The following is a 15,283-nucleotide window of genomic DNA, read 5'->3' as shown; positions in this document are numbered from 1 at the left end:
GGACTACATCATGCGTCATATTCAGCAGAAAAGTCATTTGAAAGCTGTTGAAAATTACGAAGACTCGAGATGGGACAGGGGATTGGTACATTATTGCCGGAGAATGCAAAGGACCGACAGAAGAGAAACGAACTGTCCCACAAAACAAAATCTGACCCAGAGCAAGTTGAAGTTCTCATTGACAATATTTTACTTGCCATCAAAATGAATGCGTTAATGGTGTCAGTTCAACAAATACGCAATCACATGGCAAAGTATGTGAGTATACCAAAAAGCTGGCGAAGTAAAAACTATGACTTTGCATTTGTAAACTCAATCAATGAGATAGTGGAGAATGAGACTATGTGCAGTGTTTAAAATGCACCCTGGCACACACTGATAGTAGATGAGAGCACTGACATATCAATACACAAAATGCGAGTCCTATATGTTAAACGTGAAAAATAAGGTACAATTTAAGTCAGATTGGTGTGTATTTTGGAGACATTAAGATTTTTTAATAACGGATATCATAAAATGCTGTTACTACTAGATAATTTACAGGCAGTAGAAATGCTAATCGGCGTGAAGAGGCGTGGTGCTGGTGTGTGGCCGCCATGTACCGTATTTTTCGGACTATAAATTGCAGTTTTTTTATAGTTTGGCACAGGGTGCGTCTTATACTCTGGTGCGACTTATGTGTGAACTAATTCACAGGCATGTTCTCAGTTCGTTGTTTATGAGTCCGGTAATATTAGCATACCGTACACTTATTCAGCCTGTTGTTCTCTATTGTATTTTTATTCTAAATTGCCTTTCAAGAGGACATGTCTGTTCTTGGTAGTGGATTCTACCAAATAAATTTCTCCCAAAAATGCGACTTATTCGCCTGTGCGACTTATATATGTTTTTACCTTTTCATTGCGCATTTTTTGGCTGGTGCGACTTATACTCCGGTGTGACTTATAGTCCAAAAAATACGGTACACATCTGATGTTGCTCACCGTGGGCCGCATTGTGCTCAGGGAGCTTGTGTGTTTGCTCAGACACATGAAAAATTAGAGGGAACATTGGTTATGATTAGGGTGACCAAACGTCCTCTTTTGCCCGGACAAGTCCTACTTTCACGTAGTGTCCTCATGGTCCGGGCGGGTTTTATAAATTCATAAAAATGTCCGGTTTTTATGATTTTTTGATTTTTCACGGGACCAATTTGAAGAGAATCCCTCCGACCGCTGGGTGGCAGCAGTTGACATGGCTCCTACGAGAATGGAGGGAAGTAGCAGTTTTTCTTGTTTTTGTTGGCAGTTCACCCCTATCATGAGGCATTACCACCATCTACTGGGTTGACGATTTGGCCACAATGCCTGAAGTTTAAAAAAAAAAAAAAAATTTGTAATGATAAATACGTATATAATGGCAACTGTTGACTTCTGTCGGAGCTTTGACTGTAAAATCCCGTTTGGTGTCGCATCGGCGCGCTGCCGATGATTGTAAACTTTTATAGCAAAGTTTGATTTTTGCCTCAGCTAGCTATCAGTAAGCTAAACCGCGCTAGGCATTATGGGAAACGTAGTTTTGAACTGCTACGTTTGGAAACATGCTGATTGAATAGTTTGTCAGTTTATTTCGGTTTTTGTTTGTGTGCAATCTAGAACATTGAATGAGAACATCAATTGAATGGGAATAACAATTTGTCAAGGACAATTGTCGTGATAGTAATTTATAAAAATGTTTAGTTGGCACATAGCCTACTGTGTGTATGTGTATTGACTGGACTACATTTCTATGGGTCTGCATTATATATATATATATATATATATATATATATTTTTTTTTTGTTTTTTTAAGTCATTATTTATTTATTTTTTTCAAACTGCATTTTTCCATCCAGAGTGAGGGGGCACACTTTAAATATATTAAAGTGATATAGGCATCTTTGAGTGAACTTCGAGTAAAATTCAAATATCTTGAGGCTGGGCTGAGTGTCCTCTTTTTTAGAAATCAAAATATGGTCACCCTAGTTATGATGGATGCTCCCAGTTACTGGGAGAGAGATTTACTCCTTTTTTTAAAGACTGGAAAGTAAATTTGTGTATGAGATAGGCAGTTATTTTTTTAGAGCGAGAGGGGAAGAGAGATGGTTCGTTGCTCCTTGTCTTTCAGATTTCCAGCTGTAGTTTTAAGGCATTTCAATTGAAAAAAGTCCTGAATCTGTTGCTAAGACCTGTGTGTGTCTATAAGAGGTGAGTACACGAACGCTCTTGTACTGTTTAGGCTTTATTGTTGTTTATTTGTTGTTTATTATTGTTTAGATGTTAATAGTAAGCGCCGATCGCTAAGCTAAATAGCTAATTCACGAACGTGTACTTCATATGCAGAGCATGCAAAACCATGATTAAGTACAGCGGTAACACTACAAACATGGGAAATAGTACATAAATTTGTTGTTGCGGGAGAGAGGGAGAGAAGAAAGTGTGCACGTTGTAATGAGTGTGTTTGTGGTGGTGTCAAGACTAGTTGTGATTTCACCGGTCAATCCAAAAGGTAACACTGTGAAAACAGAGTAAATTGGTTAAAATAAGTCTAATTTCTAAAGACACTTTGTTTGTGTCCAGAAAATTTGGAATTCATTCCACCAGTGTACATTTTATTGTATTGTTGAGAGAATTAAGTACTCCCTTTAAAATGGTTAATATTTTTGCACTTTCTTGTTTAAAAAAAAAAAAAAAAAAAAGGCAGCTTAAAGTGCCTGTGACACGAAAAAGTATGTTTATTTCATAATACACGCGGTATTTTATGCTCCTGAATGATATGGACCGCTTGGATGTGTGTGGAAGCGATCGCTATATTTATTTAGTTTTTTTAATCCCGCGCCAGGAAAATGAGTGACTTCCGGCTTCGGTCTTGCATTGAGGAGGAGGGCGCTGTGACGTGTACGGTAGAAGACGTCCTCTTCACTATACAGCGTACTGTTGTGTATGGGGACGAAGGATTCAGCTGATTTTGCGGATTAATATGTTTATTTTTCGCATCACGCCAGCCAAACGGCTGCAGAAAAATCATTCTGTATGAGGGAGAGGCGTATGCGCCTTTTTGGAGTTTCAGAAGGTTCCCATTCACCGTGGATATTTACTGTGGGACCATTGGACTTACGAGGAAGTGAGTAAACATCTTGTTTTGTATTATGTCAAATACGAATACAGCGATTACAAAGTAAAGTTTGTTTACATTCTCCGAAGCCGGGGAAGGGAAATGACATATGTTCGATTTAGGTGTCATAAAATATAGTTCGGGAGGTGCGACAGTAAAGGTGAAGTCGACAGTTTTGACCAATATGGAGTAATTTTGCCATGTCGTCCTGAATAAATGCATTTTTATTATTTCATATTCCATTCAGCACAAGACTGTTATTTGTCATGACCATGCCGTTTATTTGGCAATTGGGGAAAATACTTGGATAAAAAGAATATCCTGTAAAAATATTGAAGTAAAGAGACAGAAACAATGACATTTTGCCGCTCTCTTCGTCGCGTTTTCCTCATTGTGAATAGTTCCCCCTCGACGGGCTGACTGGTCCTTCTCAAGCCATTTATATTGCTATTGGGGAAAAATACTTGGATAAAAAGAATATCCTGTAAAAATATTGGAGTAGAGAGACTGAAACAATGACATTTTGCGGCTTTCTTCGTCGCGTTTTCCTCGTTCTGAATAATTCCCCCTCAATGGGCTGAATAGTAAAATCGATGAGCCCAGTCTACCGCTGACGTCATCCACCTGTTGGGGACGCTAAAGCCCTATAGACCCTACCCACCGACGTCACAAAATCACGTGCTCGCTGTATGGTTCCGTCCACTTGTCCGTCATTTTGTGTCTGTATTATCAATGGTCTCAATTGATCGAGCAATTTATAATGCATTTCATGGAAGACCCGGTGCTTTCGGATGCCGTAAACTCACTTGATGCGTTGCATAAAAGGCGTTATGTGGAAAAGCTTCAGTTTATCCATTCGCCAGATCCATATTTGATGCCTAAATCGATGTTTTTCGACCCGCTGTCTCCGCCGTATTTGCCTGACATCTGCTAGCTACCCTGAACTGTACAACTATCTTGTCCACACAAAATCAGCCTATTCTCACAAAAGTTTGAAAAACTTTAAGAGCTTGGAGGCTTATAAATACTTCGTTGCTGGTTGGGTGAAACAGGTCCTCGTCCACGAAAATTCGGCAGGAATCTATCTTGTGCTTGGAAAGGTGAGTTACGAAATTTTCAATTCAAAATCTTTTGTTATTGCTAACATCCACTGTCAAGTCTAATGTATTTCATGTCGTTTGTCAATGGAGTTAGGGCTTTTAATGTTTATATGGTTTAGCGATAGCACTCTCACTATATACATATGTGTATGTTGTCGGCGATTAGCCTAGCAATGATCTTAATTGTGGTTGTCAGCCCAAAACCCTCTAAATATATATTAAATGCATCTTACCAGATATAAAATGACTACTATATAATCTGTGGTAATCGTTTGGAGCCCAGTTTTCTCGTCGAATTGCAGCAGCCCATCTCGCTCTCTTCTCTCCGGGTCTCTCGGAATCCGGTAGAACTTCAAGTCTCTCCGTCTTCTCCGTCTATCTTCTCTGTTATTGCAACCGACAGCCACACACGCCTTCACCATTTTGATTATTAATGTTAACGAGCAGAAAAACACGTCGTAAATAGGAGGAATGTACGTAGCCGTAACAGGGAAACATGATGTGTTGACGGACAATTGGGCGGCACCAGTCAGGAGGAAGGAGTCACGTGGGTAGGGTCTATAATGGTAGGCGTGGCTAACCGGCAGATTAAAAGGCTAATTTCTCGTCATCTGTGCTTTGCTAAATTGTTGTATATAGTCGAATCGTCTCAAAATATGATTCTAATTCACATAATGATGCCGTTTAAGACTTTTTTTCTCGTGTCGCATGCTCGTTAAGGGCAGCTTTTTGTTGTATTGGCATGTTTCCATCTTTCCTGTTGAATCATAAGTATATATTAAATAAATAATTGACATAAGTTTGGCTACTTTATTAATCAGTACTGCACGATGCATCGATAATTGGATTAATCGCGATTACTGTCAATATCGCGATCATCGTTCAGCAATTGAATCGTAGTGCCCTGAATCGTAATCGAACCGTGGGGTGCCAAAGATGGCAAACCCCTAGTCTGAACCTAGCTGAAGAGAGGCATTTTGCTGGTTTCATCACCATAAAAAGTCACCATATTTGCCTGATCGATTTTAACCCACTCCTGTGCGTTGTCCCCCAACACTTGCAAGACAACAATGACTTCCACGCACTGTGTGAGTGTTTTGGCATATTTTATTTAATTAGAATTAATGATTTTATAACTAGGAAGTCTCAAGGGAAAGCTTGCCTACAGACTCAAATACACCTCTTTGCCCAAACGCACGAACACAACGCCATTGAACTCCATTGGAGTGTAAAGTGAGTGAATATTTTATTTTGTGTAACGTATTTTTCGGACTACAAGTCGCAGTTTTTTTCATAGTTTTGCTGGGGGTGCGACTTATACTCAGGAGCGGCTTATGTGTGAAATTATTAACACATTATGATATCATTTCACATGTTATTTTGGTGTTTTTGAGTGACACTGATGGTTTTGTAAACTTGTTAGCATGTTCTTTATGCTATAGTTATCTGAATAACTCTTAATAGCTATGGCCACGTTTGCGTTCTGCCTTTGCCAATGTGTGTTCAATTGACTTTTTTATATTGAAATGCATGCTTTTAGTTTGTGGCGCTTTCACACCCACGTGGGGGCGCACTCGCACTTGTTTACATGAAGAAGAGCGCTCACACGCCAGAAGAAGACGGACAGATACGCAGCTCTGAGTGAGATAGCAAGAGAAACACGGCTGCGAACCTACGTTCATTGTTTATGCTTGTAAAATATGCCGACAGAGGCAACGCCCATGTGTATCATCTTTTCTGTTGTTGTTGTTGTCAGGGTACCCGCGGGTTATTAAAAGTATTAAAAAAGCATTGAATTTAGTTTTCCATTATTAAAGGTATTAAAAGCATTAAATTAGCTGTCATAAGTCTGTAATTTTTTCACCGTGGTTTTAATTTTCAAGAACATCTCAGTGCAACCTAAATTATATCCGTGACGATTTTTTTTTTTTTTTAATCCATAACGAAGATGACGCGTAGAATTTTTACGATGCGCTGCACCTCGTGCGTGCGCGTCGTTAGCATCATTAGCATCACAACATCAGGCAATCGCACAGTACTGTGTGCTAACGCAAGGAACTGCTCAGATGCCTTAGTTGTTATGTTCGACGAAAGCCTCAACAAGACAACCGAGTACAAACCGTTGGACCAGAATGTGAGGTATTGGATCGGCGACCAAGTCGCATCCAGATACTTTGGGTCACAGTTTATTGGTCATGCGAAGGCAGTGGACCTGCTGAACATTTCAAAGTAAGTTGCCAGTTTCTCCAATTAAAATGTGTTAGATGCAATAATGTATTTCTGCACGGTTTGCCTTTCGAATGAATGTGAATTTCGCAGTTTTAACTCAAGAGTTAGCCATGTTCAATGGGGTATTGGCAGGTGCACTAGCTTTAGCATGGATAAACCGGAGTCGTAGATTCACCATCACTCTCAAGATACACAACACGGTTGACACTGTCTATTATTGGAACGAGTGCGGGGTAACGTACTAACGTTGATCTGAGTAACATGGCATGGTGATAGGCAAATTATAATGTAGGTCAGTACTTCTCAAATAGTGGGGCGCGCCCCCCTGGGGGGGCGCAGAGCGATGCCAGGGGGGGCGCGTGTGACCTCGGGGAACATGCTTTTTTTTTTTTTTTTTCTGCCGTACTGGAATAAAGTGTACTTGCGCATCCACTCAGTGGGTGGCAGTGGCGCTCTCATTTTCAGAGTGTGTGCAGTATTTTTGAACTAAGGAAGAGCACTCATCACACAGAAAACAAATATGAAGAGCAGTGCGCCGCCGCCGTTTTCGAAAGACGTTTTCCGACCGGACTCACTCACGCAGCGACCCACTGTCTTGTCCGGTTCTCACGCCGCCGCCCGATAAGTGCCATTTTCGGCTTGGGATCGTCACGACGACCGCCCTCACCTACGGTTCTACCTCGGCCGCCGAGAATGCGCTTTGTTCGTGCCGTTTGCCTTTTAGCTTTGACTTTTAATACTGTGGGTGATGAGGAAAGACTGTTTACTGTGTCTAAAAATAATTATAGCGGACCGCCAGAAGCCAAATCAATTAAGACGCCACTTAAAGACATTCGACCCCAATCTCATTGATAAGCCGCTTGATTGTTTTTCAGCGAAAACGTGCCGAATGTTGCCAACAATCGTCCTGCTTTGTCAGTGTTATATCAGTAAACCAGTGAGCATTGTTAGCATGCTCATTGCAAAATGACTCCACACCATTGCAAAGGAGGTAATACTGAGTGTGAGCAGCAAAAATAAAAACTGTCCTTCTGTCCAAGGACACTCTTTTTTTCCTTTATTCATTTTTGTTTTTTCGGTCAAATTTTTTGGCATATTGTCCTCATGAGTGAACGTTTCTAATCAATTTGAATTTGTTATTATTTACTGATTTTATTACATTTTATTTTTCTGTATCAAATGGTCAAAAATGTACCTTGAGTGTATTTTTACAGTTTGAATATGACTTTTTTTTTTTTTTTTTTTAATTTAGGCAAATTGATGCACGTTCAAGTCTTCTCTGTTACAAACAAAACAATGTTAATAAAGTTATACTTTATTATAAGTTGATCTATGTTACTTTTTTTCTTTATTAGAAAAAAAGGACACAATATTAGGCAGATGCTTATTTATAATAGTAATTTTATAGACAAATAATACTATTTACAGTGGCGGCAGAGAGTTTGGGGGGGCGCGAAACATTTACGTCTTGCTTGGGGGGGCGTAGCAGAAAATAATTGAGAAGCACTGATGTAGGTGATGGTAAAACACTACCTGGTATATTTAAATGTTTTTCTTGATTAAATAAGAGTATGGATTTTCTTTATCTGATTAAAAGAAATGTCTTCAATAGCTAACAAAGGATTAACATGTGTTTTTTATACTTCTTGTAATGTCATTAGAAAAAAACAATTACCAAGGGAAATGGTCATGTGTAGCTTTTTTATTTTGTGGTAATTAATGGTAAACTGCTGCCATTTAGTGGCTGTTTTTTAAACTTTCACTGCCAATTGCAAGCACTTTACAGTTAAGGTGGCCAACTGGACAATCACCTACCTACCACCTTGACTAGGTCCTCTTAAAAGGGAAACCTGTTGTATTGCAAATGTAATTTCTGAAGTTGCTTTACAATACTAGTGTAAAATCCATTTTATCCTGGGGAAAAAAATTCTGAAAGACCTTATATTTAAATTTGCTTTAATTGTATCTTCAATAAATGTGCATTCTTTTGTCAAACACACTTAGTAATTGAGGTTTAATTTGATGTTCAGTGCTTAATATTGAATCATATTACTAAAATCTAAATAATGGGTGCGAGAAAAGTATTAATTTTCAGTTGAAATGGCATTAAAAAAGGTCTTAAAATTCTTGAATTTAGATTTATCAATCCTGGGGGGACCCTGGTTGTGTGTTTTCCACCCGCGATCGGACACTTAGGCTACGTTCATACTACAGGTCTTAATGCACAAATCCGATTTTTCGTGTTTTTCCGACTCGAGTGAGGCATTAACTTGACGGTCTGAACGTGACAAGTCGCATAGAACTGGACCATTTCAAATCCGATCTGGGTCACTTTCGTATGTGGTTCAAATCCGATCTGGGCCACATTTTTCCAGACTGTCGCGGCGGTCTGTACTGTCCAGTCTCTCAAATCGGAATTCATGCAGCAATTACATCATCAAAAAGTGAGAGAGACGCCACCGGTGCAGCTGTGCATTATTAGCACCTAGCTTGCCTTGAACACGGCTTTTTAGGAAGGGTCGGACTTGACAACAGTCATAAAAAAAATAAAAATGGGTTGAGGATAAGCCTGAGAATGATTGGTTTTCTGTCTGCTCCATATAAGCAATATTTCAACATTGCTTACACGGCCGAGAGTCGGGGCAAACTGCGCGTATGTGTGTGTGACATGCATGGACAGTGTGTGCATGCTATTGATCCATATACTTTGAATATAAGCCTAAACTGGGATTATTTATGTCTGTTATTAGTTTCCTCTTTTTAAAAAGCAAAATATGATATCCCTGGAATGACGGAGATGACAGCCAGCATGTGTGGTCATTTGTTTTGGTTCTTCTGCGCATGTGGGTCGTCTTGCTCCGCGCTTGTCGGACTGCGAATTAGTGCGCATGCGTAATACTTGAATGGTCTCAATGGACAAAGGCAGTCTGAACGGGCACCCCAAAAAAACATATGACAAAAAATCGGATTCGTGCATTAAGACCTGTAGTATGAACGTAGCCTTAGAGCCAATAGTGTGGTTGTTTGAGCGATGTGCTAATGCTAGCGAACGCATGCTTACCGTTTGTGTCATTGCTGTAATAGCACCTAGTTATCATATATTTACGTTGATGCCAACCTGTTTGGTATCGAGGACAAAATTGATTCAGCAAATCATACGGACGTCCAGCATTGTCATTTGGGAGTTTAGCTTGCTGTATAGCCAGGACCGAGCCGTAGCGTCCTGGTGAGGACAGTATATTCGCATTTCGTTGTTCATGCACTTATCCAGCATATTGTTCTCTATTGTATTTTTATATTAAATTGCCTTTCAAGATGACATATCTGTTCAATGTGTTGGATTTTATCAAGCAAATTTCCCCCAAAAATGTGACTTATACTCCAGTGCAGAGGTTGCGCTAGACTTTTTCGTTGTCTGTCATTTTGACTGACAGGGTCATAAAAATCCGGTCATAATCTATTTTTACCCGTCACTTAAATTTTTAAAATGATGATAATGACATTGTGGTGACCATTTGTTTGGCATAATTCACCTTCCGTACTTGTGTGTCCATTTGGCCGAGCGCGTTACCGGCTACGACACAGTCACGTGACAGACACTTAAGAGCCGCGCGCGTTCCGGCTTGAATAGAGAGCAGCAGAGCTACAGCGGCTGGACACAGCAATTCGAGCTAACAAGACTCTTAACATTGCATACCACTTCAACATATTCAATAGTATGTAGTTTTCATTCATTTTAAATTAATATTCTGTCCGAACAAGTTTAACAGAGAATCCACACCGTGCCATCACACATCAAGCAGATGAATATGTAACTTTTTCTCCGCACTGACAAAAACAGCTGACTGTGGCCCTAGTAGCTAGGCTACATATGGAACAATGAAATTAACAGTTCACCTGTTGTGGCCTGAACGCATTCTCACACTCTCCTCCTGGTGTGCATGGACTTCAATTGCGTGCCCGCTTGTGCAGTCCCTCTTTTTTCACCTCTTTATCAACACCATCGTCGTCTTGGGGCTTTTTGAAGAAACTTCGGACACTCAGTTGCCTTGACATTTTTCAGAGTAAGGCCAACAAACGTCATGCATCAAGAGAGACAATAGCTAATCAATATGCTCACTCGCCACCCTGTGGTCTGGGGTGTGAATTGCAACCTGTCAAATTGACAGATGGACTTCAGTTTTTTCCGTCACCGTTTTAAAAAATCGGTCAACGACGGAAAATATTCGTTTAACGCGACCCCTGCTCCAGTGCGACATATATATGTATTTTTTTTCTTTTCGTTGGGCATTTTATGGCTGGTGCGACTTATACTCAGGTGCGACTTGTAGTCCGAAAAATACGGTAAATGTGAAATAGGGAATCAAGGTGTAATTTTCAAAAAGTAATCACGTCTGCGTGATGTGTCAATCACCACACACACGCATTGCCCACGAGCTTCAGCATAAACAACGAGTCTCCTCCACTGACGCCCAATCAGAGTGAAGAGTATGTAAATTAGCTCCAGTCAGCCGCATAGTAATAAGAATCTGCAATTTTGCAGAAGAGTCCAAAAAGGACCAACTAAATTGGCTTTTGAAAAAATGACACCCTTGGCACTTTCAGAGCATTTTTTGTGCAAACTTTGTAAAATAACATCTAATGTTTTGAAAAATAATGTAAAAAAAAAATAAATAAATTGAAGACAAGTGCATCTTTAAATTGTTTATAGTGATCCTTACTCCTTGTCATCTGCAGGCCTGTTTGTCCTCTCGAATGATTCTCCCTCTAGCAGACTGTGTTCATTGTATCTCGTGTGACTGTCAGTCATCTGACCCCTTGACTTGTAATATATCTCCCAGACTTATTCTGACAATACTGAACAGCTCCTCAAGACATCATATTTCCAAGACAACTCACTCTTACACTGAGGAAAATAGCACTTGTCATCTCTGATTATTTCAAACCTTTAAACACCTTTTCTTCGTGTACTCAGAGTTGTGATAGATTAAGATTTATCTTCACCACCACATGGAACCTCGTTATTTCCTTTGTTGTGCGTGTGTGTGTGTTTTTGTAAACAACCTCCCCAAGGAGAATTTCATCAATATGTTTTAAATTAAGAACTGGCCGCGTGAAAGCATCTTGCAGCGGCTAATGGATTTCGACTGCTGTTTCCCTTTAATTTCAGGACTGCGAGAATGCATCATTATTTTATTCGGACGACTGTTCTTTTGTTTTTGTAACACTCTCAACAGGAAACATGTTTGTAAAAATTTCACCAAATTTGATTTTTTTTTTCTTTATTATTTTAGCCTCTGTATCTGGACTAATACATGTAGTCTATTTCGCAACAAGAAAGTGTTAGTATAAGTAATAGTAATGATTTCAAGACAATATGACTTCCAGGGACAGAGGGGTTTCAAAATTGTTTGGGGGTGGGTATGACATTTGCACATGTTCTGTAAGTATGCTCAGTCGATGCATGATAACGGGCCTATGTTAGGTTGATGGTAATTGTGTATTGGTACTGATCTTGGTTAAAATTTTGTGAATGTGTCTGTCAGGCGCCTAAGGCTGTATGCCAAGTTTAATAATTAAATTGTGAAAATATAATGAAGACACATTACACGGGCCAACATCGATCTGTAATGATTTGCAAAGTTTCTAGTTAATTATGCTTATGGTGAGAAGGTGGTGGTTAGTGGTGGGAATAAATCAGGAATAATCAAATCTTTATTTCAGTATTTTTAAGTATTTGTGTTTTGACCGTTATTTTTTATCATTATAACAAAAATCAGCCTTGTTGCATTTTTTTAATCAGGACATTTTTATTAATTCAGTACACTATTAATGTTTATTTGTTTATACTGATCGATATTTGGAATATTCTTTTCACTAACAAATGAAGGAATTCGGCCTCCCCGCCAAGTGCCGCTCTGCTGATGCCGCCTCCGTGAGTCAACAGGTGGGGGCCGACATTCCGCGCGTTCCCTTCCTGTGTTAACCCTTAGTACTGACTCCATGTTCCAAAAGTTTGAAAAAGGCTCACCGAAAACCGGTTGACAATTTATTCGTCGACAATGGTCAAAAAACAAGGCAAAAACAGATGACGAAGGGACAATTCTGGATCCAGGGTGGTCAAAACAATGGCTACATAGCAATGTTTCTGAGCAGCGAACCGTTTATCTCAGTGGCCAGTCTTTTTGAAGGCTGCAGTGGAGTGGGTCGGGCCGAAGGTGTGGCTGGGTGTTGTTTTGGGATCATCCCTTCTGTGGTCGGTTTTGGGCGGTTAGGTTCGTGCGTCCTCCTTCGTGGCTGGGATGTGGTTGCCACAGCGACCGACGCCAGTCTTGATGTCCCAAGCGCCCGCTATCAACTTGTTATCCAGGCTGGGCGAGAAGCTACTTGTTTTAGGACAGAGCGCCCTGCTCTTTGTCCTTGGAGTGGCCGGGAGAACTGATTGCAAGAGTTGGTGCGTCATTCTTGCTCGTGACGCACGCGTTTGGCTTATGTGATAAGATGGCGTTGTGTATCTATTCTGCTTCTTTTCATTAAACTATGGTGTGCTATTTATTTTAGGTGTGTTAGAGTAGTACAAACAATCCTACGGTACATATGAGAAATGGTACTATTCCCTGATTGATTGTATTAAGTGTGTTAGAGTCAAGCAAACAGTTATATGGTGTGTGCGAGAAAAGTAACTATTCCCTTAACAAATCAAGCCTTATGTCACTCATGTTAATAAAGTATTATTTCGCTCCCAGATGTGATTGGAAACGGTATTAATTCATCATGCCTGCAAGAGGAGCTATGAGGTGTAGTGCACATGCGTTTGGCCGGAGTTATTTACATGGGAAATCTCAATTATGGTAAATCTGAAGTTTAACGGTCGTTCCGCTAACAAGAAAAAAGTCCCTACTAAAATGTTTATGGGTCTGCTACCTGTCACAAAATTTGCAAAATGCCATTTGGAAAGTGTCTTTCGCTGTAAAATTGTTTGATCTAGAACATTTTTTTTTTCTGTTTCTTTTTAAAGAACTCTCCAAATTATTTGCTATTTCTTCATAAGATTCTAATAGGGAACACTCTGAAGCTTTGCGTTCAATCCTCATGTTTCTTCACCTGGGGTTTTTTGATTATGTTGAGGTTCAGACTTTGAATTATATATTTCCTAATTTCTAAGTTGAAGGCGCAAAATGTGTGTGATTGAGATCTATTTGTGATTTGAGAGAATGTTTCCCATATCTAGTGTTCATTGATTGTCAACGTATTACTGTACAGTATATCTGGACTTTGGTTGCAATAGTTTACTGTTGTAAAACTCAATGTTATTGTACACGCATGGGAAGGGGCAGGTAAGAATGCAGAAATTTGTTATTACATGTATCTTTCATCTCACCTTTTTTGAAGGATTCGGGTTGCGTGTCAAGTGAAGCATCTTGAGGTGATGTGCGCTAGACTACAAGGTTCAAGAGAAAAATGACCATTGTGCTGTCAGACTAAGAGGAGAAGATTCATTTTCGGCATCGCTTCACCCGAGATGATCTCATTACTTTGTGTGAGTGGACAATCACAGCATTGAGCTGAGCCTCCACCCTCAGTGGTGCTTCTTTGCTGCTGCATATTGATTTTACTTTCTAATATAAAGACGAGCAGGACATGCAGACATTTATTCATGGCTGTCAAAAAAGACATTGAAAACCTTTTTTTTTTTTTTTTTTTTTTATTGTCAGTATTAGAATATCTGTGTTTTGGGACATGTTAGCACTTCCACTGTAGTGTGGGTAACTTTTGCCTTTTGACAAATTATTCATCTAATAATTAGAAAGTTAGGTTTGTAAAATCTACTCTGCTTTGATTTTTTTTTTTGGCTATTACTGTTTGAGAACTGTGCAAAATAAGAAATGTTTCCAGAATTTTAAAATGTTTTTAAGTAAAACTTGGCTATAGACCAGTTATAGACACTTCTGTGTATAGTGTAGAGAAACCCTTCTTTCTGACAGAGGTCATTCACTTGCCGACAGCTAAAATAACCAGTCTAACCTGTAAGGGGTAGTTATTGTACCTGTCATCATACTTTTTGACATTGAAAGGTGTCAAAGGTTAGAGTATATCCAGTTTAAACAAGAAGACTCTCAGCAAAGGTCGTTGACACATCCAGTGCTACCAAATCCAATTATACAAGTTCAGCATACACGTTTCCCAACCGGTTTTTAGATCTACAATGTTCAGACAAGAAAGTGTACTGGACTACATTCAATATATTAAAACTACAATGTTCACATATATAAACACCCCCCCCCCTCCCACACACACACACACACACACACACACACACACACACACACACACACACACACATAAATACAGTTGCCTGCAAGTAAATAAATGGCATCGGCAAATTTAAATTAATTCCCACTTCCCATGGTCTTATTTTATATTAATGGATTCTTATGCAAGTGTCCTTCTTCTGTAAATGCTACCTCCGTGACCACATCACTTGACATGGGTCTGAAACATTACATTTTAACTGGCTTTGGCAGAGAGGAAAACATTTATGAACACTCCAATGTGGGTACAGGACTTAATTGGGGGAAAAATTTTTATGAAATGTTAAATTAGCGAATCCCCACCCTCATCCCCACCCCCACCAAAAAAAGCTTGCATTTGCAACCCTATTCAGTCAATTGACTTTAATGCACAAATAATATTAAAATACATAATAAGAAATATTATAATAAAATAAAACACTTTAAAGTTACTGTGAAGAGAAAACCTACTAGCCTTTCAGAATTAAATTGCAATAGATGGATCCCTGTTGGAGTTCCACATTACTCATT

General features: G+C 39.5%; 1 long non-coding RNA gene across 1 annotated transcript in view; it reads left to right on the top strand.

Annotated features, from left to right (window-relative positions):
- The window catches only part of LOC130921558 (uncharacterized), a 52,434-nt gene extending 38,334 nt beyond the window's left edge, over nucleotides 1-14,100 (top strand). The window contains exon 3 of the long non-coding RNA XR_009064373.1: nucleotides 13,854-14,100. This is a non-coding gene — a long non-coding RNA (uncharacterized LOC130921558). The remainder of the gene's footprint in view (nucleotides 1-13,853) is intronic.
- The last annotated feature ends 1,183 nt before the right edge of the window (nucleotides 14,101-15,283 follow it).

The sequence above is a fragment of the Corythoichthys intestinalis genome, chromosome 9 (genome assembly GCF_030265065.1).
Source record: "Corythoichthys intestinalis isolate RoL2023-P3 chromosome 9, ASM3026506v1, whole genome shotgun sequence".
NCBI classification, from domain to species: domain Eukaryota; kingdom Metazoa; phylum Chordata; class Actinopteri; order Syngnathiformes; family Syngnathidae; genus Corythoichthys; species Corythoichthys intestinalis.
Note: the sequence above shows the minus strand (reverse complement) of the source record. Positions and strands in the feature narration are given on the sequence as shown.